The sequence below is a fragment of the Pan troglodytes genome, chromosome 5 (genome assembly GCF_028858775.2).
Source record: "Pan troglodytes isolate AG18354 chromosome 5, NHGRI_mPanTro3-v2.0_pri, whole genome shotgun sequence".
NCBI classification, from domain to species: Eukaryota; Metazoa; Chordata; class Mammalia; order Primates; family Hominidae; genus Pan; species Pan troglodytes.
In genome coordinates, this window is record NC_072403.2 from 11,601,603 (window position 1) to 11,629,421 (window position 27,819).

Below are 27,819 nucleotides of genomic sequence, written 5' to 3' on the forward strand. Positions count from 1 at the left end.
AGTTCAACTGCATATAGCCAATCACTAATCAATGCTATTTCTGTAAACTAATGAGAATTCCTGACAAACACCTTTCTGACACCCCACTCCTTGTCCCTTTTCTTGGCTTTTAAATCCTGCTTGTAACAAAGGTCAAATGGAATTCATATCCAAGGTTACTTGGGTCTGAGTCTTCTAAGAAGCTCTTCTTATCTTGGCCCTAATCAACTCCCCTCTTATTGATTTTGCCTCAGTTTCTCCCTTTAGGTTGACATGGCTATGCTAATGGCAAAGCTTTCCTGACAAAGCCTCCCCATGCCCTGCTCCCAGTGCAGGCTGGAGAGGAGGCCAGCTTGTCATCCTCTGGGGAAGAGGAGTACTGTGAGAATAGCAGACAGTTGTTCTGCAACATTGTCTTTATTTTCAGAACACCCTTCACTTCCCTGGGTGTGTTTCTTGCTCACAGTGGTATGCCATCACAGGGCCACTGAGAGGCAAGGGCACCAACTGATCCAGTTCACCAGGCATTTCTGGTGAACCTGCACTCTGTAAACTGCACTATCCGTTTCACGTGTCCCCAGTTTATTTTATTTTATTTTTATTTTATTTTATTTTATTTTATTTTATTTTATTTTATTTTATTTTATTTTTTTGAGACATAGTCTTACTCTTTCACTGAGGCTGGAGTGCAGTGGCATGATCTTGGCTCACTGCAACCTCCACCTCCTGGGTTCAAGTGATTCTTCTGCCTCAGCCTCCCATGTAGCTGGGATTACAGGTGCCCACCACCACGCCCAGCTAATGTTTGTATTTTTAGTAGAGACAGGGTTTTGCCATGTTGGCCAGGCTGGTCTCAAACCCCTGACCTCAGGGGATCTGCCCACCTCGCCTTCACAAAGTGCTAGGATTACAGGCGTCAGCCATTGTGCCCAGCCTCACATGTCCACAGTTCTAAGGAAAGCACCTAGGCTGCATTCACTGGATGCCAAGGGCAGGTAATGAAACTCAGGATTGATGTCAGCCCTTTGAGCTAATATAGAAGACGTTTGCATACCCCAAATGGTTATTGATAAGTTACCATACATACCAAGAGCAGGATATCAAAGATAACCATGTATCAAAGATCTCATACACCGAGGCCTCTGGGCAAACACCTCTAAGATGCTTCTCAAGGCTACTTCTTTAGAAAAGCTTTCATGATGCCCCTGTTCTCCAAGGTCGTCATCCTTGGTGGTCACCGTACCTACATGTAGGTCCATCGGAAAGCTGCTGTTTGACACTTACTGACTTTATGTCCCTCTCACTAGACTGTTAACTCCTTGAGGGTAGGAAATCTGTTGATGTTATCCTTGGTACTTACCATAATGCTTGCACAATTAGAATATTCACTGAATGAATAAGATCTCCTTAGCCAAGGACTCACACTAATACTACATAGGTGCATACATACATATATGTATGTGTATATTTGTGTGTGTCTGTATGTGTGTGTATATGTCTGTATGTGTGTATTATAACACATGCATATGTGTATATGTATCTGCATACACAATACATATTTTAGATGCATGTAGCTTATCATTTTGGGAGGAATAGGTTTATTTCTCTAGGGCACTATAAAGGTAGAGTGATAGACTTAAGCTTGAGCTACATTGATCCAGGACAATCCATGGGAAGTGCTCTTCTGAGCACTGTAAATCCCCAATAGGACTGTTTTGTTAAGTTTCTTGTCTGTTGTTTAAGCTTTCTGATTGCTTGGATTAAGGACTAATGATACCTTATGCCAAGGTAAAAATGTTACTAAAAAAAAAATTGTAATTTTAAAACCTTTTGGAATGTCTTGAGTTATTCTTTCTCCATCTAAAGCAGTCATTGAGACTTGACATCAGAGCATGCCCTGTCTTCCCCCTTGCATATGGAATCTAACCCAGCATCTCAGGAAGAAGAATGGAAGATGATTTTTTTAAATGTCAAAAAAAAAAAAAATTGAACTTCCTCCTGTGCTTTTCACGTCAGCTTCTGCTGCAGACCTTAGATGCCTGCTTTCCAGTATTCGATAAGAGAATGATGTATACAGCTGTAAACAACTTCAAAGAAGGACACACTTGAAATGCCTTGTGTGCTGTAGTTGCTCGTTATTTTGAGTTCAGTCCACTCTTAGGGCAGGCACAGAAAGACAGGACCTGTAAGTAAACTCGCTGGATTCATCAAATCTCCACAGACCATTTGATGTCTTCGAAGAGCCCACTGGATCCTGATACCCCAGCCCCCTGCAGCCTTGAAGCGTGTTCACACTGGCTGTGGTTGGGTCTGGCCCTGCAATGCAGGACATCTGGACGTGAACACAGCCTCTTCCCAGAGAGATGAGCTTGAAGAGAACGACATTATGGATTCAGAGCATGAGTTTCAGGAAAAAGCTTGATTAGTAATTTATTTTAAAGAAATATTTACTTAAGATTACTTAAAGAAATAAATGGCTTCATTCTAAAAAACTCCTGTCTCCCTTAGGATCTGTCTTCACACACACAAATTTTCTTTCAGCAGGAGGGAGCAAATGTACGTGGGTGAGGCAAAGAACTGAAATAATCCACCTTTGATCAAAACTCCTTGTTATAGTGTTCCCTGTGAAAACGATTTCTAATCAATGAGCGCTGCCACAGCACGCTGAGGAGTAATTACCTTACACGTGCTTCACTCTGAGCTGTGATTAGAAACAAGATGTGGGCTCAGAAGGGCAGACGACCAATATAAGGAGAAAAACCTCAGATAGGAGCCAAAATGTGCAGGCTGTGAGATACTGAATAAGCATGGAGGTCTGCTCCAGGGAGTGATGCCGACATTCGTTCATTCACTCGGTAAACATTTCCTCACTGTGTTGGGCATCATTGGTGGTATTAGCAGCCATGTTAAGGTAACTTATCACATGCTACCCTTATATACAAAGATAGGGCAACTGGCTGGCTCTCACTGAAGTATGAGGTTGACTTCAGAGGTGCTCTGTACTGGAGGTGGGTTTGGGTTGCTAAGACTACACCTTCTGACCAGACTTCCCAGTGGTTTGGAGCCAATTTCCAAGGGTAAACTGCTTGGTCCACAGTCTACCAGCCTGAGCATTCATTGTACCTGGGCTTCATGAGACACTAGGGCCTGGAAAAGGGAAAGAAAGACTTGGAATAATTCTACCTAGAAGAAAAACTCGAGGGGGGACTAGGGTCAAGTGTGTGGCAGACTTATTGAGAAGGTGAAGGCCATCTGGTCTCTGTAGAGAAGCTAGAAGAGGCTTTTGGCCTGACAGTGCTTGCTGGGGCATTTACTGTACCCACGAGAAAGAGTTTCCAAACTCTGATGAATGTTGGATGCAGGTGTAATGAACACTCTTGCCCACTGAGAAACAGACATGCTTGTTGTGATGGCCCTGTGCCTGTGGGGGTGTCTTCATTTGTCATTAAGACAGCAGATACTGCCACAGCACCATCACCACCTAGCCATAGCACAGCCACCCTTGGCAGTTTCCTTCCCTTCTTGGAGAGGTGCCAGTCATGTTTGTTGTTTCTTTTTTCTTTTGCTTTTTTTTTCTTTTTTTGAGACAGGGTCTCACTCTGTCACCCAGGCTGGGTGCTGCAGTCACAGCTCACTGCAGCTCAAGCTCCCTGGGCTCAAGTCATCCTCCCATGTCAGCCTCCCAAGCAGCTGAGACTACAGGTGCGCACCACCACGCCTGCCTATTTTTTCTTTTGAATTTTGTAGTAATGGAGTTTCACCATGTTGCTCAGACTGGTCTTGAACTGAGCTCAAGCAATCTGCCCACCTTGGCCTTCCAAAGTGCTGGGATTACAAGAGTGAGCCACCGTGCCCGGCCTGTTGTTTCCTTTTAACCCTTGTTTTCAGACAGCTGCAAGAATGCCAGCAGATCTACTCGCATGACCTTAAAAACATACTCAGCATCTTTAGCCCACCTTGGCCACCCAAAGTGCTGGATTACAGGCGTGAGTCACCTCGAAAACATTCTTGTTAGGTGATGTGCCCCAGAGGAAAGCTTGGACATTCTGAAGTTTGACCTACCTGTTCTAAACTATCATTGGCTGCTTACTTATTGTGCCATGTTCCTAAGGCTCAGCCTGCATTCCTACCCCTAGTAGGTAATGATCCAGTTTTTAAAATTCTTACCCTCTACAAAAGGATTGAGAGAAACTAGAATGAGTGGCAGGCTTATTAGAGCAGTTGTTCTCTGGATATGTTTACAAATGGGAATAGCTGCACACTCAGGATCATTGAAGACTCACCTAAACATAACCTAGAAAAGAGACTGAACAAACTCTCAGAGCCGACTCAGCACTTATGATTCTGAAGAAGTGACATGCAGGCACAGAATAGTACCTTATTAAACATCTTTGTGTGAAAGGCCAGCTAACCAACTTGGATGAGATTATTCTCCCCACCTTCAAGGGTGCTTAAGTTTTTATTGGGTTACTTCTGCAAAGCTTCTACCCATCAGTAAATATTAGCCACCTTGGAAACAGTACACAGAATGACAGTCATTCTCCCTCTGGTGTAAAATTAGGCACTGGACAAGAGTGCATTTACCTGCTTGCAGGCAGAATTAAAACAGCCAGAATGTGCTTTAAGTGTCTAAGGAAAAATTTGGCCAAGGCTCTGGGCCAGTGCGTCTGTTGTTATTTTAGATTTATTCAATTAGAGTCACAAGCAAAGTAAATTGAGCTGTGTGGTTGATTTGAATATTACCTTGGAAGAGAGTGTAAAGAGATTAACAAACCCTAAGGGATGAGGGACGAGTGCCAAGCTCCTCCTCTGTCCCCACACACAGTCGGGCCAGGTTTCACAGATTCATTTAGGAATGACGAAAATGCATGCAGAAGAGCAGATGTGCCTTTTGTTCAGGGCCACGTAGCCATTTTCCCGCTTCTCCATCCTCTGAAACTTCCTCTGTGTGCATGAACTGCTGCAGAAATGAAGCTGGTGCATGTGGAGGCTGTCAGATTTAAGAAGGTGGCCTGCCCTGAGAACTGGGGGGGCTTGGGTCCAGTCAAATCCTGCTTTTGTCTTGGCAAATGTATTGTCTGGCACAGCCGGCTGCATTCAGTTGACGTGGTGCTTTGACAGATTGGCATGGGTGAAATATTAAAATTAATTGCACGGGCCTCATATGTTTCCAGAGGCTATAGGATAAATAAGCCATGCGTTTCAACAAAGAACCTTTTCAGCGTTACCATTTTTAGTGCCATGTGGCAATTGGTTGTCTCACACTCCCTTCAAAGAGTGAGGCATTTTTACATGTTTTTTACTTAGTTTAACGGGGGTAGGGACTAGAATGATGCCAGGAAGCCATCCTGTTTTTAGGACTGAAGGGGCATTTTTCTGCGTAAGTCTCGTATGGTTTGGTGGAGTGAGATAAGCATGAGTTTTCTTAGAATAAGAAGCTAGAACTGACATGACAGAGAGGGAGCAGCAGGGAGATAAGAGAGGGAGCAGCAGGGAGATACAGGGTAAAAATGGTGAGATTTGCTTGAGGTCACCGTGTGTCCTTAATTAAGACTTTAATGACATTGTTACTCCCATGGCCTCTCACTGTTTTCCGAGTATATCTAATGCTGCCCTAATATCCAGGCTATAATATTGCAGTGAGAATTAGATTAGAGAGATTATATGCAGGCTGTAGTGGTTCTGACGAACCAGCTGTGGTGTGACCTTCGACAGGTCACTCAGCCTCTGTGAACCTGCTTCCCACCTGTGTGCAGTGAGGGCAGTGGGCTCACACAGTCTCATGGTCCACTCCAGCATTGCCGGTCTGTGGTCTATGCGTCACGGCCTTGGATTTCACGGCTCCTCTACTCTTGAAAAGAGGAGGGGTTTTTAAAAGAATGCCTAGTAGGGTGTGGATTATGAATCTGTTCACTATAACTACAGTTGGACTTTGGTATCCATAGGGGATTGGTTTCAGGACCCCCAGCAGATACCAAAATCCAGGGATGCTCAAGTCCCTGATATAAAATGGCATAGTATTTGCATATAACCTACACAAATCCTCCTGTATACTTTAAATCATCTCGGGATTATTTATAATACCTAATACAATGTAAATTCTGTGTAAATAGTTATTATGCTGTATTGTTTAGGGAATAATGTCAGGAAAAAAGTCTGTACATGTTTAGTATGGACCAAACCATCTTTTTCTTTTTTCAAATATTTTTGATCCACAGTTGGTTGAATCCATGGATATGGAACCCATGGATATGGAGGACCAACTATATTTTGTTTTTCCTAGCTCCTTGTAAAGATGTTCATCAGAGAATATCTAGTAAGGTGAGATGAACCCCCTCCATGTCCCCTTTGCTTATTATCAGCTGTGACAAGCTCCTAGTTGAAGGCATAGGAGCAGGAGAATGAAAACAATGGCCCAAATGTATTTTTGGTTTTGTTTTTTGTTGTGTTCCTCACCAACGGTAAAGGTAGAATTAATTGTCTGCTATTGCTTACTACTCGTTTGTCAGGGAGGGTCTTCACCTTCATCCCATCTCAAGTAGTGAGTCTGATTCTAGGCCTATCTGCCTTTACCTGCTTCCTTCCACCTTCCCGCCTCTCTTCCTGGGGGAACCAATGTCTCCTTCATCTCTGTCCCCTTAGTGTAGTTTGGCACATACCAGATAATTAGAATATATTTGTTGACTGCATTGGTCCAAAGATTAGGGCTGAGAAGGTGAGAAGGAAGACATGGAACTAAAACTAGAATTTAACATGATCAGCCATGTCCTCAAAATAAAATGGAAACTAACATGAGCTAGGAAAGGTAGAGCATGTTCACTTTTACCAACCTGGGCCTGGAAGGCACATTTCCTGCCTAAATATTGATTAGAGTTATCTAAAAAGTTTTGGCAACTGATTGATCACTTATGATTTCTGTATCAAAATGGAAGATAGATGACTTATTCTGTCAAACTCACCCAAATCACTGCCTTCTTCATTCAGAGGTAAGAGAAGCTTGTGTTTTATATGTCAAGCACCACACCTTGAAATCAACAGAGCAAAACAGGTTCAAAATAAAACGTGGTGATGGGGAAAGGACTAACAAAGACAGGTTAAATGCAAACACATGCTTTAACTTGCACAGAATCATCAGTGCATGATACCACACACCCAGTGACCCAAACCGCTTTCTAAATCCTCCTCCTTTTTTCATCTCCTGTAATTAGCACGTAACCCAATGGTTAAGGGTATGGAATCTGGAGCCACATCACCGTGGTTTGAATCACAGCTCTGTATTCACTCACCATTATTTTCATTTCTCTGTCCTTCACTTTCCTGATCTGTAGAATGGACGTAATAATATTTTCTACTGCATTCAGGTTCTTTTGAGAATTAAATAAATTAATATACATGAAGTGCCAGGCACACTGCCTTCTGGACTCAATGACAGTTAAGTTTCTCACTGTAAATAAATATACTTTTGTTTGGTTTGTACATAGTCCACAAGACCTAAGATAATTCCAGAGAATTTCCCTTCAGTGAAGTCACCTACTCCAAACGGGAGTACATTCCTCAAGTTAAACACAGTAGCCTCATGTCCTTTAGCAGCCAGCCGGCCTCCTTTGCCCATTTGCCAACATCAGCACCTTTTCAAACTTCAGAAACAGGGCTGGCGTCTTACGTGGAGCCCTCAGTCTCTGCTGTCACTTACTGGCAAGAATACAGGGACCCCCAGATCTCCATGTCGTCTGTGACCCCATCAATTCCCCTTGGTCAGCTTGTTTCTCTCCCTACCTGGGGTGCTGCATGTCAGGGTTCTCCGCATCCTGAGTGGGACCCAAAGGGGGCCTCCCTCTCCCTGCACTGGGGATCCATTCCCTGTAGGGTGAAGGGAGGAAACCAGGGTGTTTGGACTCAGGGTCTCTAGGTGAGGGTCCTTCCTGGGTTCCTATTTCATGAGCCTCAGAGCTCCTTCACTTCCTTTCTGATGCTTTCTTTTTTTTCCCCTTTATTCTCTCCTTTTTTCTTTCTCTCTTTCCATCTACCCTTCATAGGATTCAAATCCAAAGGCTAGATTTTTGGGTTACCCAACTGTCTTTATTTGAAGTATTTAATTCAATTCCACTACTATTTTTATAGTAATTTTTAATTATATAAAAATATTACGTATTAGCACATTTGGTGCCCCTCTCCCCTCACTGGCAAACACCTTTTGTGGGAAGAAGGATTTTGTCTCCATTGTGCATGCTCCATCCCCAGGGCCCAGACAATGCCTGGCACTTAGTAGGCGCTCAGTAAATAGTTGTTGAATGAATAAATACAGTATAAAACAACATTGTCCTGTAATTTATAATGTCTGTGGGTCAATAGTTAAGGTTGGGATTTAGGAGCTCCTCATTATTCTGTTTTGACAGACTTACTACAAAATGTCTTTTCAAAGTCACCAAAGCTCACCATGCTGCAATTTGTTAGAGGGTTAATTTTTAAAATTATAATGGCGCTTGGTAAATCTCCTTGAATTAATGAGTCTTGCAGAATTATGGCTGATGTGAAAAGGTATATAGTTAGCATCTGTTTGTTCTGTGCATATATCTCTCTTCCATGCTGTACATATATTTTAAGGAACATTTCTTTGGGTGCTGTGTTTTTTTCTATTTATGTCTTCACCATAAAAATATAAATAGATCATTTATCTCCGGTATCCTTAAAGTAGCTTGCGTGACTTCACTCTTTTAAACTTTTACATAACCAAAGTTTCTGTCCCCAGTACACATTGTTTGGAAGATTTGAGTGGTTGGGGGCAACCCTGGAACCCTGAGGCCAGCTTCTGGTGACCCTCGAGGTTTACATGCAGGGCCAGGAGCTGAGGGTGCAGGCTGCTGGGGGCTTCATTCCCAGGAACACCGTGAAGGATACTGTGGTGTTCGCCCTACCTGGCACCAGACCAGATATTGTACTTAATGCTTAATATACGATATCTCATTTAAACTGATGGCAACTCAATAAAGTGAATACTGCAGCTATTACCATTTTATAGATGAGAATACCAAGGCTTAGAGAACTGAGTAACTTGTCCTCAGTCCACACAAGTAGGTAAGTGGCAAAGCTGGGATTGAACCCCCAGTCCATGTGATTCTAGAGCCTGTACTCTTATCCGCTAGGCTGTGTAGGATAGACTGATGGGGACCCACAGGCCAAGTTTGGCAGATGTGGTCTAGGGTTGCTCATGAGTTGAGAGCAGTAATTGTTGGTGAGTGAGGCCTAAAAATATCCTTCTCATTGCCTTTTTGATAAAAAGACCCCAGACTTTTTCTGAGAAGGGGCTTCTTAGATTTCCTACAGGTACTTTGATCATTGGGAAAGGTTCAGGTGACAATCGTATTATAGGGCAAGCAAGGGAAAGGGCCCCACTGCCGGACCCATTTTCTTTCCTGTTAGGAAACCTTTCTAACTAAGGTCAGAGGACCAAGCCTGGGGTTTTAAAAGAATTCACGGAGCAAAAGTGCAGGGGCATTCAGGAGGGGGACATGGAATGTGGCACGGTACCAGCAGTAGGCCGAGAGATGTCACCTGAATCTTCAAGGTCTAATGGTAGTTATCCTGGTACCGATGTCAAAGTGGGCCACATTTCTTTTTTTTTTTTTTTGAGACAGAGTCTCAAAAGCACCCAAAGAAATGTTCCTTAAAATATATATACAGCATGGAAGAGAGATATATGCACAGAACAAACAGATGCTAACTATATACCTTTTCACATCAGCCATAATTCTGCAAGACTCATTAATTCAAGGAGATTTACCAAGCACCATTATAATTTTAAAAATTAACCCTCTAACAAATTGCGGCATGGTGTGCTTTGGTGACTTTGAAAAGACATTTTGTAGTAACTCTGTCTGGAGTGCAGTGGTGCGATCTCAGCTCACTGCAAGCTCCCCCTCCCGGATTCACGCCATTCTCCTGCCTCAGCCTCCCAAGTAGCTGGGACTACAGGCACCCGCCACCACGCCCGGCCAATTTTTGTATTTTTAGTAGATGGGGTTTCACCGTGTTAGCCAGGATGGTCTCGATCTCCTGACCTCATGATCCACCTGCCTCAGCCTCCCAAAGTGCTGGGATTACAGGCATGAGCCACCCTGCCTGGCCAAAGTGGGACACATTTCCAATAAACAATTCCTACTGGAAGAGGCCCCACGTTTCCCTGGAGAGGGAGTGTGCTCCAATGGGAAGGGTTGGACTTTAGGATCAGGCTGACCTGATCCTGAGTTCACTTTCTGATTCTGACTGGTTTTGCGAGCTTCCACCAATTATTCACCCTCTCGTGGTACCTCAGCTACTGTACCAGTAAGATGTAGGGTTAATAGACTTTTGATTAAAGATGGCAGATTGAACATAAGCTTTAACCTCAGTTGCCTCTCAATACAGCTATAGTAAAGGGTTTGGTTTTTTCCCTCTCAGGTATAAAGTAATTAGAGACTAAGTGACGGGGAGAGGAGACATCAGCAACATAATTTTGGAAGCTGAAAAGCAGATGGAGAAGTGGAGCAGTTAGGTTTCAGTAGACCCAAGAAAGCTGAAATCCAAGTTGGCAGGGGGACAATCAAGAAGCAATCCAGCTTGAACTACAAAGCCCCCAAAAGATTCAGGAGTTAGTAGTACAAGCTTCCTCTTGAAGTAGGGCTAACACAGGACTGTCGATTGAAAATGTGTTTGAGGAGCAGAACCCTCGATTTTCTCCTCACTGACGTGTAGCAAAAGGACCACTCTGCCAATCACCAACAGGCCTTCATCTTGGTAGAAGTCTGGAGATTTATTCTCTGGAGATGATAAAAGCAAGGTGTTTCCACCAAAACGAGAAGTAAGCTAAGACAAGATCCACGAAGTAAGAGTTGCAACAAAAAAAGCAAGGCAAGAACCATCCCAAAGCCTCAGCTGCACGGTCATCATCAGAGGGGGATCTGTTCAGACTGGAGCAGAGCTGAAGGCTTCAGGGACACTTCAAGAGGATTAAGTAATTGCAAACCTAATAACAACCATTGCCTCTTCTATTTATTGACTGTTCATTGTGTGTCAGACACAGTTCTAAGCATGTGTGTATTAACGATTAAATCCTGATAGTAGCCCTATTAGATGGTAGTCATTATCCTCCTTTTATCAGTGAGGGAATTGAGGCACTCAGTGCTTAATCATTAGTCTAAAATGGCATAGCTGGTTAGTGGCAAAACTGAGATTTGAACCCAGGCTGTCCACACTCATAGCCAGCATACCACGCCTCACCCCCTTGACAACAGGAGAAACCAAGGTGATGACAAGTTAACACAGCTGGGAAAGCTGGGGGAAACAGGACGTTGCACAGAAAAGAAGTCATCTTAGTTTACTGTGGAGCTCAGTAGTGACCTGAACAGGTAACAGTGTGAAAGGGGATCTGACAGGAGTCTCCGCATGCCCACATCAGGAAGATCCGGGAGGGGCACAGGCATGGGCAGGAGGTGTGAGGCATGAAGGAGCTAAGTGCTTCTCTTCGGTGATACAGAGGCAATGCCTAAAACAAATAACAAACCAGAAGTAGCAAGAAAAATAGCTTGTTTAAAGCTACAGAGAGACCCACCAAAGGAACCAACTAGAAGAGTTGAAAACAGGTCTCCTGTAGGCCGTCTGGGCAGACTGTGGCAGGATAGGGGATGGGGGCTGCTGTCTTTCAGGAAAAGTCCTGAGAATTATTTGACCCTTTGAATCTGTGCAAGTAGAACTTTGATAAAAATAAAAGCTAAACTTTAGAAGGGAATAAATACCTGGTAGTACTGTCATGAAATAAATCTGTTTTATCTTCCTAGGAACTCGGTAAATGTTAGTTTTCCTCTTTCCTTTTTCTTTCAAAGGACAAGTTCCCGTCCCAGGCAGAAATGAAAGCCCGGCGCGGCGCGGCCGCTGATGGCTCACCTCTCTCAGAATGGCCCGGCTGCCCTTCAGGCCTTCATTTCTCGCTTGCCAACTTCCAGGGAAGGACAGAAAAGCAGGGGATTCTGTTGACAGAGACCTTTGATGAGCGCTTGTTACCGTCCGTGGCCTTGTGGGGTGCCTGGATGGAGGCCCAGCAAATGGCCAGATGTGGGGCATAGCTAATGTGGGTAGAGCACCTCCCGCGGCTGTGGGAAGGGACAGTGACAGTGTCTGACTGCTCCCGAGGCGCTAGCAAAGGTGCCCTCCTGGCTGCAGGTAATGGGGGAGCTGCCCCAGACAGTCTGTAAGGCAGTGATCGCGTCCAGGATCCTAAGAGTTTCCTTTTAGCCACCTCCAACTAGGGCAAGAGGCCAGTATCTTGAAAGGCAGAGTTTGGGGCTTGTGTGTATGCAGGAGAGAGAGACAAAGTGTGTGTATTTATAAAGCATGCCATACGCCGTTTGTTCAGTGCAATATGCCACTTTATTTTTATCTCTTCTTACTTCAAAGATAGGGAAAGCCTATTAATTAGTAAATCTAATCATAAATATATGCATATATATCTACATTAATCTCAAGTGTTTATATATTGATAAATTGATTTAAGAACGCTTTTCATTTCTGGCAGAACCTTAGACATTAATGAACCCGAATTCTCTTACTGAAGTATCCTCTTATTATTTTATAGCAGTTCTTCCTACTACAGGGTAATTATGAACCTGATTTTAACAAAAAAGTACACTGATCTGCTATAATCTGCTCAGTAATACAAGTGAGCTTGTCTATGCAAACCCTATTGCTCCAAAAAGAATTGAAGAAAAAATGTTTTACCAATTCAGACCCACAAGTATTTATTGTGCACCTACTACATGGAAGGCGTTGGACCAGCTGCAGTGGGTATAATGATGAGTAAAGCAGGCTCAGCCCTTAGCTTTTTGCATTTTATTCTGAAAAGGAAAATCCTAAGAACTAACTGACCACAATACAAGTCTGACAAGACTGGTGTGTGAGAGGAACAAGCAGGCCCCTCCTGGGGGATCGGAGGGGAAGACATCTCATTTCAGGGATCAGGAAGAGATAGACATGAGTTGAGGGATTTGCACTATTGGAATTATAAAATAACACATCCCCAACCTTCATTCATTGATTCATTTACCCATTCAACAATTGTGAGTGCCTGTTACGTGTCGGATGCTCCTCTGGACCCTGGGGCTGCACCAAAGCAAAGCTCACCTTCATGGAGTGCAGGGAAGAGAATAGTGGAGAAGGGCAGGCTGCATCTTCGTGGAGTGCAGGGAAGAGGATAGTGGAGAAGGGCAGGCTGCATTTCCCTGCTCTGACTCTACCCTGGTTTCTGTGAACACTCAGAAGTTTCCTACGTAATGCTGGGCAGTCCTTGGCAGTCTTGGAGTTTGGCTGGCATGGGTGCTGTGTGTAAGTATAGTATCAGTGGCACCCTGGGTTCTCTGACAGCATCAGGACATCACTAGTAGAGTCAGCAGTGTTTCTCAGAAGCTTCTGCCCTGACCCTTTGACCGTGGAATCCCAGTCACATTAGGGCCCTACGTCCACAGAGGAGCAGCAGGAGCAGAGACCTTCTGTGGAAACCACGGCTGCCCCATCCCAGCCAGGTCATAGGTCAGTGTGGTCTGCTTTAATGGGACATAACATCCTTTCTGGACCACCCTACTTGCCACATCCATGGGTTTCCTCCTGGCAGACTGTGGGGTCGGATGCCTCTTCTCCAATTATCTCTGTTACAGTATTCACTGATAACCATCTTAGAGGGATTAAATCAGAACTTACAAATGTTTTCCTGCAGTTGATGTTTAAAATATTTATTCCAAAAAAAAAAAAGATGTTCTCAGCCTGATACATCCTTTGTGGATAATAACTTGGACTGCATTAATTGCCTCTGGGGTTAGGATACTGCCCTCTCCCTTAGGTTTAACTGAATGTTCAACAAGGATGAGTGTAACACCGAAAAGCATTAAGACTCGAAGACCTGCTACTCTTCAAGGGTGGATTCCAGGCCTTGCGAAGACTGTGTTAGGGGTATTTACATACTACCTGTGTATGTCGGGAGCCCCATACACCACTGCACCTGAGACCCCTCGGTGGGTGGTTTCAGTATCTATCCTGTCAGGAAGTGGTTCTCTTTTAATTGCAGTTGACCCTTGAAGAAGTTTGAACTTCACCGGCCCACTTAGACGTGGATTTTCTTCCGCCTCTGCCACCCCTAAGACAGCAAGACCAGCCTCTCCTCTTCCTCCTCCTCCTCCTTCTCAGCTTACTCAATGTGAAGATGACAAGGATGAAGACCTTTATGATCATCCATTTCCACTTAGTTAATAGTAAATGTGTATTTTCTGATTTTCTTAGTAACATTTTCTTTTCTCTAGCTTACTTGATTGTAGCAGTATAGTATATAATACATACGACATACAAAATATGTGTTAACCATTTGTGCTGTTGGCAAAGCTCCTGGTCAAAAGTAGGCTATGAGTAGTTAAGTTTCAGGGGAGTCAAAGGTTACATGTGAATTTTTGACTGGGTGAGGGGTTGGTGTCCCCATCTCCCATGCTGTTCGAGGGTCCACCGTATATGCTTTTCTCTCCTTGAGAAAAAATTTCTAGCCAAATTTTGTCTTCCTTAAACTCTATAGAGCTTGAGCTTCCAGCCTGTGGTCTGAGAAACCTCTCTTTCCTTGGTGTTTGAGCAGTAATCCTTTTTAGCTTGATTGATTTTTTTTCATTCCTTTTTGTGTCCAGGATCCCACCTTTCACTGCACTGAGTAGCTGTACAAGTTTCCTATCACTGCCCTAACAAATTACCACAAACATAGTGGCTTAAAACAACACACACTGATCATTTTACAGCTGCAGAACAGATGCCTGAAATCAGTTTCACTGGGCTGAAACGGACTTGTTGGCAGGGCTGGCACCTTCTGGAGGCTCTAGGGGAAAATCCATGGACTTGCCGTTTCCTGCATCTAGTGGTCCTTGCATCCTTTGGCTTGTGGCCCCTTCCTCACATCTCCTCCTCTGACTCTGGCCCTCCTGCCTCCCTCTTATGAGAATTCCTGTGATTATGTTGTGTCCACCCAGACAATACACATCTCCCCATTTCGTGATTCTTAACTTAGGCATCGTTGCACAGTCCTTTTTGCCACGTAAGGCAATATTTTCTCAGGTTCCAGGGAATTGGAGGTAGGTGTCTTTGGAGGATCATTCTTTCACCTACCACAGGTGCTAACTAAACATTTTTAAAACTCAGCTGGTTGTTTCCTTTCCCCGTCTCTGTCTCTGAGTATTTATGGACCAGGTTTTCAAAACACATAACTCACTTCCCTGTTATAAAGTAATAAATGTTAGAAAATTTCTCTCAGTTCTTTAAAACAGTTGGAAAATGATTAAATTGTCTTTGCAGTGATTGTGGCTTATTACTCTGAAAACTGGACTTGAACTCCAGGTGTGTTGGGTATCATCCTAGGGAACCACTAACACTCTAGAAAAACCAGTATCGCCATTTTTCTTGGAAACTCTCCTTTCATCTCCAAGTACAATGGAAGACAAGGAAGAGGATGGTCCCTGTGTTGTTGCTGTTGCCATCATCTTTGTTGTTGTGGATTCTTGCCTTCTTTATCCCCAACTCCAGAATTCCTATCTGTGCCAACCTGTCACTGGCTTTGCTGTGGAAGCCTTGACCTCCTGTCACACACATCAGCTGTAGCTGGCTCCAATATCTCATCTGTCACACGTAACCTAGAATTGGAAGGTAACCAAGAACTGGAAGTGTAACCAGGTAACCTAGAATTGGAAGTGTTTGTAGAGGAGAGGAAATAAGCTGAGTGAGTAATGTGCTTGAGCTCCAGGGTCCACTTCACTTTTACTTACCTTCTGATTCTTGCCACCCCCCAGAGCACCAGAGCAGTGACATTAAACAAACTCTTGACTCTCAACCATGTTTCTCCTTAACCTTGTTCTTTGTTTTTGGTCAGTATGTATGTATTTATTTATTTTTGGAGACGGAGTCTCGCTCTGTCGCCCAAGCTGGAGTGCTATGGTACAATCTCAGCTCACTGCAACCTCCGCCTCCCGGGTTCAAGAGGTTCCCCTGCCTCAGCCTCCTGAGTAGCTGGGAGTACAGGCGCATACTACCACACCCAGCTAATTTTTGTTTTTAGTAGAGACAGGGTTTCACCATGTTGGCCAGGCTGGTCTTGAACTCCTGACCTCAAGTGATCCACCCTCCTCGGCCTCCCAAAGTGCTGGGATTACGGGTGTGAGCCACTGTGTCCGGCCAACCTTGTTCTTTGACACAGGTGTTTTAAGCATACATGTGGTGTGTCCTAATGAGAATGAAAATTGTGTGGGTGGCTAACCATACCATATATGTCTTAGTGGTCCAGTGAGTATCACATGAGTGGCTTTTGATCTGTATTTGACAGATACTTTAATAATGTTATACAGATATTTTACAGATACTAAAATATTATATATTTTACATATCCTTATGTAATGCATATATGTATATACATTGTGTATATATACATATGTATCACAATATGTGAAAATATATATAAAGGCCTTGTGAATTCTTTTCAACTATTATCTCTTTATCCCCTTTTTGTGGGATGTGTATTTAGAAAAAATAATAATAGAAAGTACCCTTTATTATTGTTCAGCTTCCACCCCCCTCACAGTTCAGAAGACTGATCCTTGTATCTTTCAAGCTGGAAGCCTTTATGTAAACGAGGGCCTGTGAGTTTAAATTTCTCTGGACAAACCCAGATGAAAGATTGCTTGTTGAAATGAAGGCATCTCTTCCACTGTGCTGCACTGATTAGATTGACCGATCAAGCTTAGAATAGGAAATGGCATGGAAGATCAGATGCGGGAAATCATTGAAATATTTGCCCTCCTGTTACAGGATCACTGAAGTCCACTTATTATGAGACCCAGAGGTTTCCCCTCTGAAGATGCGGGAAGGCAGTGACTATGAAACTGGTCCTGGAAGTCTGTTGTTCTGGCATCCTTTGCCCTGGCTAAATGAGGTTCTGGCTTCAGAGGGGTCTTGGTTTATAAGTGCTCCAGGGAGATGTATATGCATTTAGCTACACGAAACCTGGGCTGCATTAACGGTTCTTAAAAGCAGAGAATATGAAAGGGAGGACAGAGGCATTTTCAAAAATTGATGTTCAATTTTATAACTCTCAGTTTCCGTAAAAATTTCCGTTATGGTCAGTAGTTTATAAAGGAGCAGTTCTGAGTCATTGTTAAGAGTGGAGGCTCGCAGGCAGATTGCCTAGATTCAAATTTTGGTTCTACCCCTCACCAGCCATGTTGGTTAGAAGGTTACTCAACTTCAATTTCCTCTTCTGTGACATGGGGAATAGTCATAAAAATGCCTTCCTCATAATTGTTGTGAAGATTAGAAATAAGATAACATATTAAAAGCACTTAGATTGGGAGGCCGAGGTGGGCGGATCACCTGAGGTGGGGAATTCAAGACCAGTCTGACGAACATGGAGGAACCCCTTCTCTACTAAAAGTACAAAGTTAGCTGGGCGTGGTGGTGCATGTCTGTAATCCCAGCTACTCAGGAGGCTGAGGCAGGAGAATCGCTTGAACCCAGAAGGCGGAGTTTGCGGTGAGCCGAGATTGTGCCATTGCACTCCAGCCTGAGCAACAAGAGTGAAACTCTGTCTCAAAAAAAAAAGAAAAAAAAAAAAAGAGAACTTAGAACAGTGCCTGGCACAAAATAATTGCTCAATATACATTGGTGGTTGTTAGTATTATTAAGTTATTGTTATTGCTTAGCAGAGATTGGAAGCATTAACACATAATCTTTCAAATACTTTTTATCTCCAGTAACTAAACTCCAAAAACATATGGGTACTTCAAGGGGGTGACCACTGAGCTATTCAAATGTACCCTTCTATTCCCAAGAGTACACCAGTGTGCACTCTAATATACACAAGTATACCCTAACTACATAAACTACATTACATGTCTACTCATACATTGCCTCTTTAAGAAATGTATATGGCACAGCATTTTATTGTCATAGCCATGATGGCATTTATGTTTTATAAACTGGAGGGAAGTTATAAGAATTTTTCATCAAAGAACTAATCTTTTCTAGAATTAGATAGATGGTTAGCAAAATGTATGACTGGATTTCTGTCATAGAAATTTTCAAGGAGTTGAATTCTAGGAGAAATTAAGCATCTTCCCCCCACCCCAATAACACAAGTTATTGGATAATTTTAAATTTGTGTCAAATAGCTTAATATCCTTTCCACAGACCCTGAAAATACAAACATTTGATATATGCTCATATCCAATTTCAAGTTCTGCTTATATTTTATTTGAATTACTGCCTCCTTAGCTGCCAGGCGCCCCAACACGAATGTTGGCCCCTGCGTTTTACAATTGTTCCTGATAGTGCTTTGTTATGTATTGGGAGACTTTGATGCCCAGTGCCCGCATTGGACTACAGTTGTTCCTTTACCATTCTTAGCAGTACCTCATATGACTTGCGGTATGGAAGGCTTTTCAAAGTCATATGTGTCCCACTGGGATTAGTGCAACTGCTTAAGCCCTGGCTGTCCCCATCTTTTCTCTGCTTGTTCACATGGTGAATTATGGATTCATCAAATGTTAGAGCTGGGAAAAATATCTTGGAGATCATCTAGTGCTATTGTCTCATTTTCAGTCCAGAGAAACAACGCTTTTCCAGCCAAGTCTAACCCCAGTCGTTAGTGCAAGGGCTTAGTCTAGACTTTGATTCGTTCTGTAACTACATTAAGGGGGATGAGAAGAGAGCTCACGTTCACTCTGCACAAGGACAAATAAAAAAGGCCCTGCCATCCCTTGAGGAACTCACAGTACAGCGAGGTGACAGTCCAGTGAGCAGATAATTATCTTTAATTCTTAGCCCATTGCTTGCTCCCCTGTACTGGTATGCCTTTGGTATATACTGTTTCAGCTTCTTATCCATCCACATGGTTGTAAAGTGGGGAGCTTTTGTTTTTGATGCCTGTCTCTCCATGTATCCATTCATTTATTTTTCTATCTATAAGTCATTCGTCAAAAACCACTTAGGAATGCCTGAGCTATGCTGCACACCAGAGTCACTTAAATGCTACATACCAGTGGAGAAAAATCATGGTTCTTGCCTTCCAGTAATTTATAGTCTAGTTGAAGGATACAAGCATATAAAGAACAAGGTACAAACATGTGTTAAAGGAACTGTAATATAAACATGACAAGGTACATGGCAGACACAATTTCATCCTGCCTAAATCCTCCTGAGTTGTTCACAGGTATTTCACGTGTTAGTTATTCGAAGGAACTTTACAATGCACCTCCTTCTTTGGGGCATTTACATTTTAAAGTAGGTTGGGAAACCCGCTTTACTACTTTCCTCTCCCTTCCCTCTTTTACTTTCTTTCTTAAGTTCGAGACTGTGTCCCACCTGTGTTATTGCTTAGAGGAGGTGGGCCTAGCCTTGTGCTCCATGATGGAGTTCAAAGAGAATGCCATCCACCAATCTTGCACTCTCTGGCTCACAATCTGCTTGTCCCCTTTGTTGATTAGTTCTTTCTTTCATTCATGCATTTGTTTATTCATATGAATGTCCACTGTTTACTAAGCCAGTAGTCACTGTGGAAAGCAAAGGCAGACATGGCTGATGTTCTCAAAGAGCAATAGTCTAGACTAGAGGGGAAATTAACTTTCATGGAATAATCACACATGTAGATGTGAGTGACAGCTGAAATAAGCATCTGCAACTTGATGCTTTAAGAGCAGTGAGCAGGCTGGGCGCCATGGCTCACAGGCCCGTAATTCCAATACTTTGGGAGACTGAGATTGGAGGATAGCTTGGGCCCAGGAATTTGAGACCAGCCTGGGCAATATAGTGAGACCCCCATCTCTACAAAAAATTAAAAAGTTGGCTGGGCATGATTGGTGCATGCCTTTAGTCCCAGCTACTTGGGAGGCTGAGGTTGGGAGGATCCCCTGAGCCCAGGAGGTCAAGGACTGCAGTGAGGCATAATCACACCACTGCACTCTGGCCCAGACAACAGAGTGAGACCCTGTCTCAGAAAAAAAAAAAAAAAAAAAAAGTAACAGTGAGCAGTGGAGTCAAGGTTGAGTGTGAGGCCAGGGAGAGAAGAGCATTATTCAAAGCCAAGGAGTTGCCTAAGCAAAGCTCCCTGGCAGGAAAAGAAATCTATGGATCAGAGCTCTGGAAAGAAGGCCAGTGTGGCTGGAAACGTGGGGGACATGGTTTTGAGGCTGAAACGGGGCAGAGGCCAGACCACACTGGGCCTCTTTGACCATGTAGGGATCTCTCACTTTACCAAGAGCAATAGGAAGCCCCTGGAATGTTTTAAGCAAGGAATGTCACACGATCAGATTTGGTTTTCAAAAACATGACTCTGGCTGCTTTGTGGAGGGGGACTGAAAGGGAAGAGTGTGGCTGCAGAACCAGCGGGAGGCTACAGCACAGCTACACAAGCAACAAGTTGTTCCAACTGAGGTTGTGGCGAGGGGATAGAGATAAGTCAGCAGATCCCAAAATAAATAAAACCCAAAATTTCTACAACTTGATACTTGGTTGAACACGAGGGAAGAGGGATGATGCTGATTATGGAACCAGATGGATGATGCTGCCATTGTTGTTAAGGACACAACTGGTTGAGATTTAGGTTTGAACACGTTTGCCTTGAGGTTTACTGGAGGCACTGAAGTAAACGTGTTGCACAGATAGTTTGAAACAGTCTGGAGCTTACAGGAAACACAGAAACTGGCATATAAATGTGTGAGTGATCTTCATTGAGAATGTATTTGAAACTGAAGTATGGAGAAGGTGGACTAGGAAGCATGGAGTGGGAAGAGCAAGGGGCTTTGCATGAATCTTATGGAACTAGGGCCCTTAGTGGCCAGATAGAGGAGAGCAAATCTGCCTGGAACGTGGGGGAGCCAGGAGTGAGGAAGAGCCAGGGTGTGTGAGTGCTGGAAGCCAGGGTAGTAGGTTTCAAGATGGCGGAAGTAGCCAACATCACTGAAGAGCCAATGACATGATCAACAAAAAGCCATTGCATTTAGCAATAGGGGTCACTGGTGACTGTGGGGAGAAATGATCACTCAGGGGGCCAGAAGCAAGATTAGAGTGGGTTGAAAATGAAGTGGGAGGAGAAGAAATGGAGACAGTAAGTAGACAACTGAAGAAAAGAAGAGAGACAAGGCCGTGCTTGGAAAGGTTGTGTGCAGTAAGAGAAGTTTTGTAAAAGTATAATAAACTTCAGAGTGTGTAAAAGTCAGGAGAAGGATCCAGTAGAGTAGGAGAGGTAACTATATAAGAGAGAGAGACAGAGGAGAGATGTTACAGTGTTCCTCAGAAGGTAAGACATCATGGGACCCCACACTTGGAAGAGGGTGAGCAGGGTTGACCTTAGCCTGGACAAAAGGGTATTTTACATTGAATGAAAAAGAAAAGGAAAAATATTTTCTCTTGTTTTGCTTAGATTTCATCTTGGGCTTATATTTGACATGGAACTAGGCCACTGTAATTTTCATGGACTTTTTACCATGGGTTTTCCACCTAACGTATTTTTAAATTCAGAAAGTTGGGGTATTTTCATTCTTTTTTTCTTTGTCAGCTCTTTTATTACAAACTATTCTATACATTTGTTATATTTTCCCATCCTTGCAGTGCATTGCAGACAATATTATTATTACAGTTCTACATGCATGTTATTACTTTAGTTTTGCAGGGACTTCCCCATGAATAGCAGAATGTAATTTATGAAATCCGACCATCATTCTCAAGGCACCTCTGTGCTATATGTTAAACTCACTAAAACAGCAATGTGGAAATAGTCACCCACACTGCTGGCTTCCAGAGCATCAGTCACGTTGCCGCTTGCATTTGGAAGGAGCCTCCCCTGATCCTTCTCTGGATGAGGCCCTGGAGGGAGGCATTACCTACCCAGGCCACTCCTCTTGCTGGCTTCACCGTTTGAACTAACTCAGGGACGGGTGTCTCTAGATCCATCCAAATGTGTATAAAGAGATGAACTTCTACTTTCAGTTAATTATCAAAACTATAATTATCTTAGAAAGTTATGCAAATTAGTCAATTTTTAGGCCCTTCATCGAGAAGCTAGCAAAGTAGAATTGGTGTGTGCGGTGGTCAAGAGGTAAGATTCTCAGATCAGATCCCCAGGTTTGAACGCTGGTCCTGCTACTTGCTGGCCGTGTGTGACCATGGCAGGTTACAATTTCTTTGTGCCCCAGTTTACTTCACTATAAAGCAGACATAATACTCCCAAGCTCATGTGATCATTGTAAGGATTAAATTAGTTTGCAAAAAGCTCTTGGAACAATGCCTGATGCATAGTAAGTACTTAATAAATTCTGTGATAGCATCTTGGATGCAGTGATGGTGCTTCGGAAGCCTGTTATCTTCTGCTGCCTCCACGTGTTGCAGTTTCATTTGGGAAACACTTATTGTTTTAGTCACATACAACTCTAAAAGGAGGTGATTCTATGTCCAGTTTTTCACAATGTCTAAAATAATATGGTTCACAGTAATAAGATTTTATAGCAGGTGAATGTTTACATTCTCATTTCCCAGATATATAATAATCAGTAGCCACTCCCTTTGCATTAAAAACAAGCCCCCCTGGCTACTGAATGGCTCTTCGATGTATGGAGTATCTTAGCCAGCTTGGCACGAATAAAACCTCTTTCCTTTTCAGCTGTTTTAAACATTTAGCAGTCAGATCAGATGATTGAACTTTCAAAAAAATTCTTCCCAAAATCTGTTTGGATAGAATCATTTGCCGTAAAGATGCGGCATTATTCAAAGCTGCTCTGTGCTCCCTTAATTGAAAAGCCCTGACATTGACATTGGACGGGGCTTGCCTTTGGGGCCACCAGCAGACAGCTTTCTTCAGTGCCTCGTATTGTTAATGACTCAGAGAATGTGTTTTGATGAGATCAGAAGCAATCCACTAAAGAAAAAGTGGAGAGGACTTGAGAGCTTAAAAGAGCGGAGAGGAGAGATGTGAGAAAACCTAAAAAAAGACAAAAGTTGGTGTGGAAGAAGGGGTGGCGCGGGCTCCATGGCAGATTTGTCATTCGTCCCAGTCCAGCTATTTAGAATCATTTTTCCAGTGGGAAGAGAGATGAAGAGAAATCCTGTCCAAAAGAACAAGGAAGATGTCTTTGAAATGATATGAGGGGAGCCAGAGACAGACATGGAGGTGAGCAGGACCAGGTCTTGCTCCTTAGATCTCCAGGGAAGATGTACTCAGCACTACTGTGCGCTCCTGGGCTGCACTGGTGTCTTTACTGCAGGCAGAAAGGATGGATGCACGCTGGCCAGGGCCATGGACTGCAGGTGCTTAAATGGCCCCACAGTAGATGGCTGTGTTCACAGCTCAGATCTGTGGCCCCCCTGGCCTCCTCAGCCCCTCTGAACAGTATCCCACTGTTAGCAGCTCTGCAGTGAAAGTGCAATCTGAACACAAATTAAGTGGCAGCTTTGGGGTTTTAAAGAAAAAGGAAAACTTTTTCATTTTAGAAACAGAAAGCTTAATGTCTCCTGTGTCAGTTCATTCTATGCTCCCTGAAATGGTTTCATCTCTATGCTAATTTTACGCTGAAAATAGGAACTCCCCTGTGCTGGAGAGGAGAGAAAGGGCTGGGAAGTCAAAGACTATCCAAGTGGCTGAGAATCAAGTGGACCCCCTTGACTCATTTCCACTTAGAAAATGCTTTCAAGGCAGCCAGTGTTACACCGAGGGTCCTGCCAGGGGAGCCGAGGCCTTTGCCTGTCACCCTGGGATCTGGCTTCCAGGCCTTGGGCGTGGATCCCTCGCCCAGAGTCTGCTTGGTCTTGCACCAATGATTTCGCAGGTTATATCCAGACCTCATGCTTGATAATAAGGTAGTAAGCTGACTTCCCTTGGTTTCCTCCACTTCTGTTTTAAATGAATAATTAATCCATTAAAAGCATCATCTCAAGAGCACAAAGTATCCTATAATCTATGACTATAAGTTCTTTGAATAAGAAGTGGACATTGTGTTATGCTTACTTCTAGACTGGTCTGTCTCTCTTAGTAGGACATGAGATGTTGAGGATGGATCTCATCCTGGTCCTAGTCCTTAAGAGCACCCACATGGACGCTTCCTCAGCGTAGGCATATAACTTTGATCTCTGAAGATTCCTATGGGTCTATCATTCAGTAGCTCTAGGGCAGCTGGACAGAGAAGAGATTAGAAGTCTTGTTCCTGCTCCTTAACTTGTTCACAAAGATACTTTATTTTTATTATTTTGGTCCTGCCAGTTCTCTTCATCTGGTTTCCTGTATCCTTCCATATACAGTGATGCTGAGGCATTTTTTCGTTTGTTTGTTTGATTTGTTGTTTTAAAGAGAAAAGGGAGTATACTTGTTGCTTCAGGGCAAAACAAAGACCAGTGGGAAGAAAGTTATCAAAGGTTGATTTCAGCTCCTCACGAAGAGCTTTCTAAGGACAGGCTGTTTGTGAAGGGACTAACTGTGTTTAAGTAGAGCTGGGCGGTCACATGAGACCATTGTCCTGAGGAAGCTCACCCAAAAACCCCGATGGCCAGGATGTTGACTGATGGCTCACCCTGGAGAGTTGACATCTGGAGCCTCCGCTGACAAGCAGCATGGTCCGCTGGCAGGTGAATAGGGGCCATGGTTCTGCGGGCTCTCTCCAGGGGTGGCTGAGGCTGGCACTCCACAGTGCTGTCAAGCACATGGGTCACAGCTGCAAGAATGCTGGGGTATGCTGACTAGGCAGGTGTGCGGAGGTCACGATGCAGCTCCATCTTCAAAACAGGAAGCATTTCTCGGAGCTGTAGTCTCACAGACTCAAGAGAGATTTGAGAGGAGACTGTCAGAGAGACACAGAGGCCTGGGTGTGTGTGGATGAGGTGATTTCTAACTGGTTGATAATAAGGTAGTAAGCTTTATGTTTCTATCATATTTATTTCCCGCCTCAGATCAGGTTGTCTGAGCCAGAACCACATATCCCAGAGCAGGCATGTTAGTGATCTGGGATAGAGAGAAGGACGTTCTAAACAATGTCTGGAAACATAAGGGGCTGAGATGCATTTAGCCATTTGAAAAGATAATGGAAATTTCTTTCAACTAATTCCTTTGTGGTTTAACTGTATAGTATTGCCTTTTTCATCCTTTCACAAAACAGACCCTGGAAGGACTCAAATTGGTAAGTGAGAAGCCAGTTACTACCAACTACTGGGCAGCTTCTTGGCAGGAGGTGAGAGCTTTCTGCTTCCTTTTTAGGACAATTCCACCCTTCCTTGAGTGGGAGGAGTTGGTGAGGTGGCTGAATGTCATGAGGGTTTGGAGAGGAGGTGGCTGTAATCGCACAGGCACTGGCATTGAAGAGACCCAGGGAAGGGAAGTACCTCTGGCTCCATGGCAGGATCTGGAGGGAGGAAGGGAAGATTCATAGCATAACAGGTCTAGGGTACCGCACTTGAAAAGACTATGGTATTTATTGGTTCATTGAACTCAACTAAACCCAAAATACTGGGTACCTCATGTGTGCAGTGCTTAGTGCCAGGAATGATGGGCTGTGTAAGGAAGAATCCAGTAAACTCCCTCAACTAACTTAGAGTATTTATTTCCTAACTAAAAGAAACATAACTAAGAGTCAACAATATTGTTTGTTTTGCTTTTTATGTAGTGTCAGGCACAGAAATATGCTCAGTAAACACTTGCTGGTTAATGGCCACTGCAGGTCCCTGAATTTGCATTGAGTTGAAAGAAATGCCACCAACCTGCCCCTCCACTGCCAGGAGTTCAAGTCAGGAGAGCAGCCAGCCTGACTATAGAAGAACTACACAGTGCCTAAAGTTCCAGGAAACCTTCCAGTTGCAAGGAGAGAGAGCAGTGCTATTTTAATAAATAGTACATGATAGTTTTGCTGTATACCAGGCCTACACAGTGCTAGACACTGAAGGCAAAGACAGACAAACAGACAAAATAATTAAAATGTGGTTAAGATCATATCCAAATGTAAATTAGGTCCACCACTGTGGAAAACAGTGTGGCAGTTCCTCAAAGACCTAAAAACAGAACTAACATTTGACGCAGCAATCCCATTACTGGGTATACACCCAAAGGAATATAAATTGTTCTATTATAAAGACACATGCACATGTGTATTCATTGCTATTCAAAATAGCAAAGACATGGAATCAACCTAAAGGATCATCAATGGTAGACGAGATAAAGAAAATGTGGTACATATGCACCATGGAATACTATGCAACCATACAAAAGAATGCGATCATGTCCTTTGCAGAAACATGGATAGAGCTGGAGGACATTATCCTTAGCAAACTAACACAGGAAGAGAAAACCGAATATTGAATGTTCTCACGTACAAGTGGGAGCTAAATGTTGCAAACACAGGGACACATACTGGGGCCTATCGGAGGGTGGAGGGTGGGAAGAGGGAGAAGATCAGGAAAAATAACTAATGGGTACTAGGCTTAATACCTGGGTGACAATATAATCTGAATACCAAACCCCCATGACACAAGTTTCCCTATATGACAAACTTGCATATGTACCCCTGAACTTAGAATAAAAATTAAAAAATAAAAATAAAGATTAAATTTGGCTGGGCACAGTGGCTCACGCCTGTAATCCCAGCACTTTGGGGGGCCAAGGTGGGCAGATCATGAGGTCAGGAGTTCGAGACCAGCCTGGCCAATATGGAGAAACCCCATCGCTACTAAAAATACGAAAATTAGCCAGGTGTGGTGGTGCATGCCTAAAGTCCCAGCTGCTCAGGAGGCTGAGGCAGGAGAATCGCTTGAACCCAGGAGGTGGAGGCTGCAATGAGCCGAGATCACGCCACTGCACTCCAGCCTGGGCAACACAGCAAGACACCGTCTCAAGAAAAAAAAAAAAGATTATATTCTTTGTTGAATATAACAAAGTGAATATAAACAAAATGAAAATTTGGGGGAAAAGTAAAATATCATTTGGCATTAAAGATAACCCCTTAAGAAAATCACTATCAGTACCAAACATGGAGCCATCCAGCCAAACCCATAGAATTCTAGAACATCAGAGCTGGATAAGCCCTTAGAACAATCTGTCCAAATCTGTTATTTTGCAGAGGGGGAAGTAGAGACCCAGCCATGCAAAGGTATTAGCAACAGTTAGTTTACATTTCTTTCTGGCTGCATTTACAGTGGGTAAATACATCTTAACTTTAGTGGGTTGAAAAAGACAGGTGCTATTTCCTCAAAAAATATTTTGGCTGCTGGTGATCGACTCTTAGAGCAAGAGAAACACTTTCTAACATTGATGTGGGATTTTGTGTGTGGTGTGTGGGTTTCCTGAGCTGCCGAGCTTTTCCACAGTCTCCTGCTCTATTACTTCGTAGCCCACTTTCCTTTAATACCCACCGTCAGAGAGGTTCTCTTTACCATTCCTCTGCTCAGCTCCTTCAGAAGTCTGTGTACACTGACAATAAATGGTAGGTCTGAAAACAGATGAGAGGTTTTTAAATTTGAAAACAGATGAGAGGCTTTCTTCCCTCCAGGGATGATGTGGGGTTTAGTAGCTTCAGCTATGTTGAATTTTACTTATAAATGGTGATGACTTGCTTATAATGTGAGGTTTATTTTCTGTTTTATATGTATCTTATAAGCAGCCACATGAGCAAATATTTAATTTATTGTCACTCTTGTACTGTTGGACAGCAGCAGCTCATGTGAATGATACTGTACCAATTCAAGCTCGGGAATGACTGTTGGACACCCAGCACACTGTCAGGGTTATCTGCGTGTGTCCATGTGATACTGAAATGGCTGGTCCCCTGGTCAAAT

The 27,819-nt window shown here is 43.4% G+C and overlaps 1 protein-coding gene and 1 long non-coding RNA gene across 17 annotated transcripts in view; both read left to right on the top strand.

The window, feature by feature from the left end:
- The window catches only part of FARS2 (phenylalanyl-tRNA synthetase 2, mitochondrial), a 593,088-nt gene that overhangs the window by 382,307 nt on the left and 182,962 nt on the right, over window positions 1-27,819 (top strand).
- Window positions 626-27,819, top strand: part of LOC134810167 (uncharacterized) — a 40,917-nt gene continuing 13,723 nt past the window's right edge. Inside the window, exon 1 of the long non-coding RNA XR_010157538.1 lies at window positions 626-27,467. This is a non-coding gene — a long non-coding RNA (uncharacterized LOC134810167). The remainder of the gene's footprint in view (window positions 27,468-27,819) is intronic.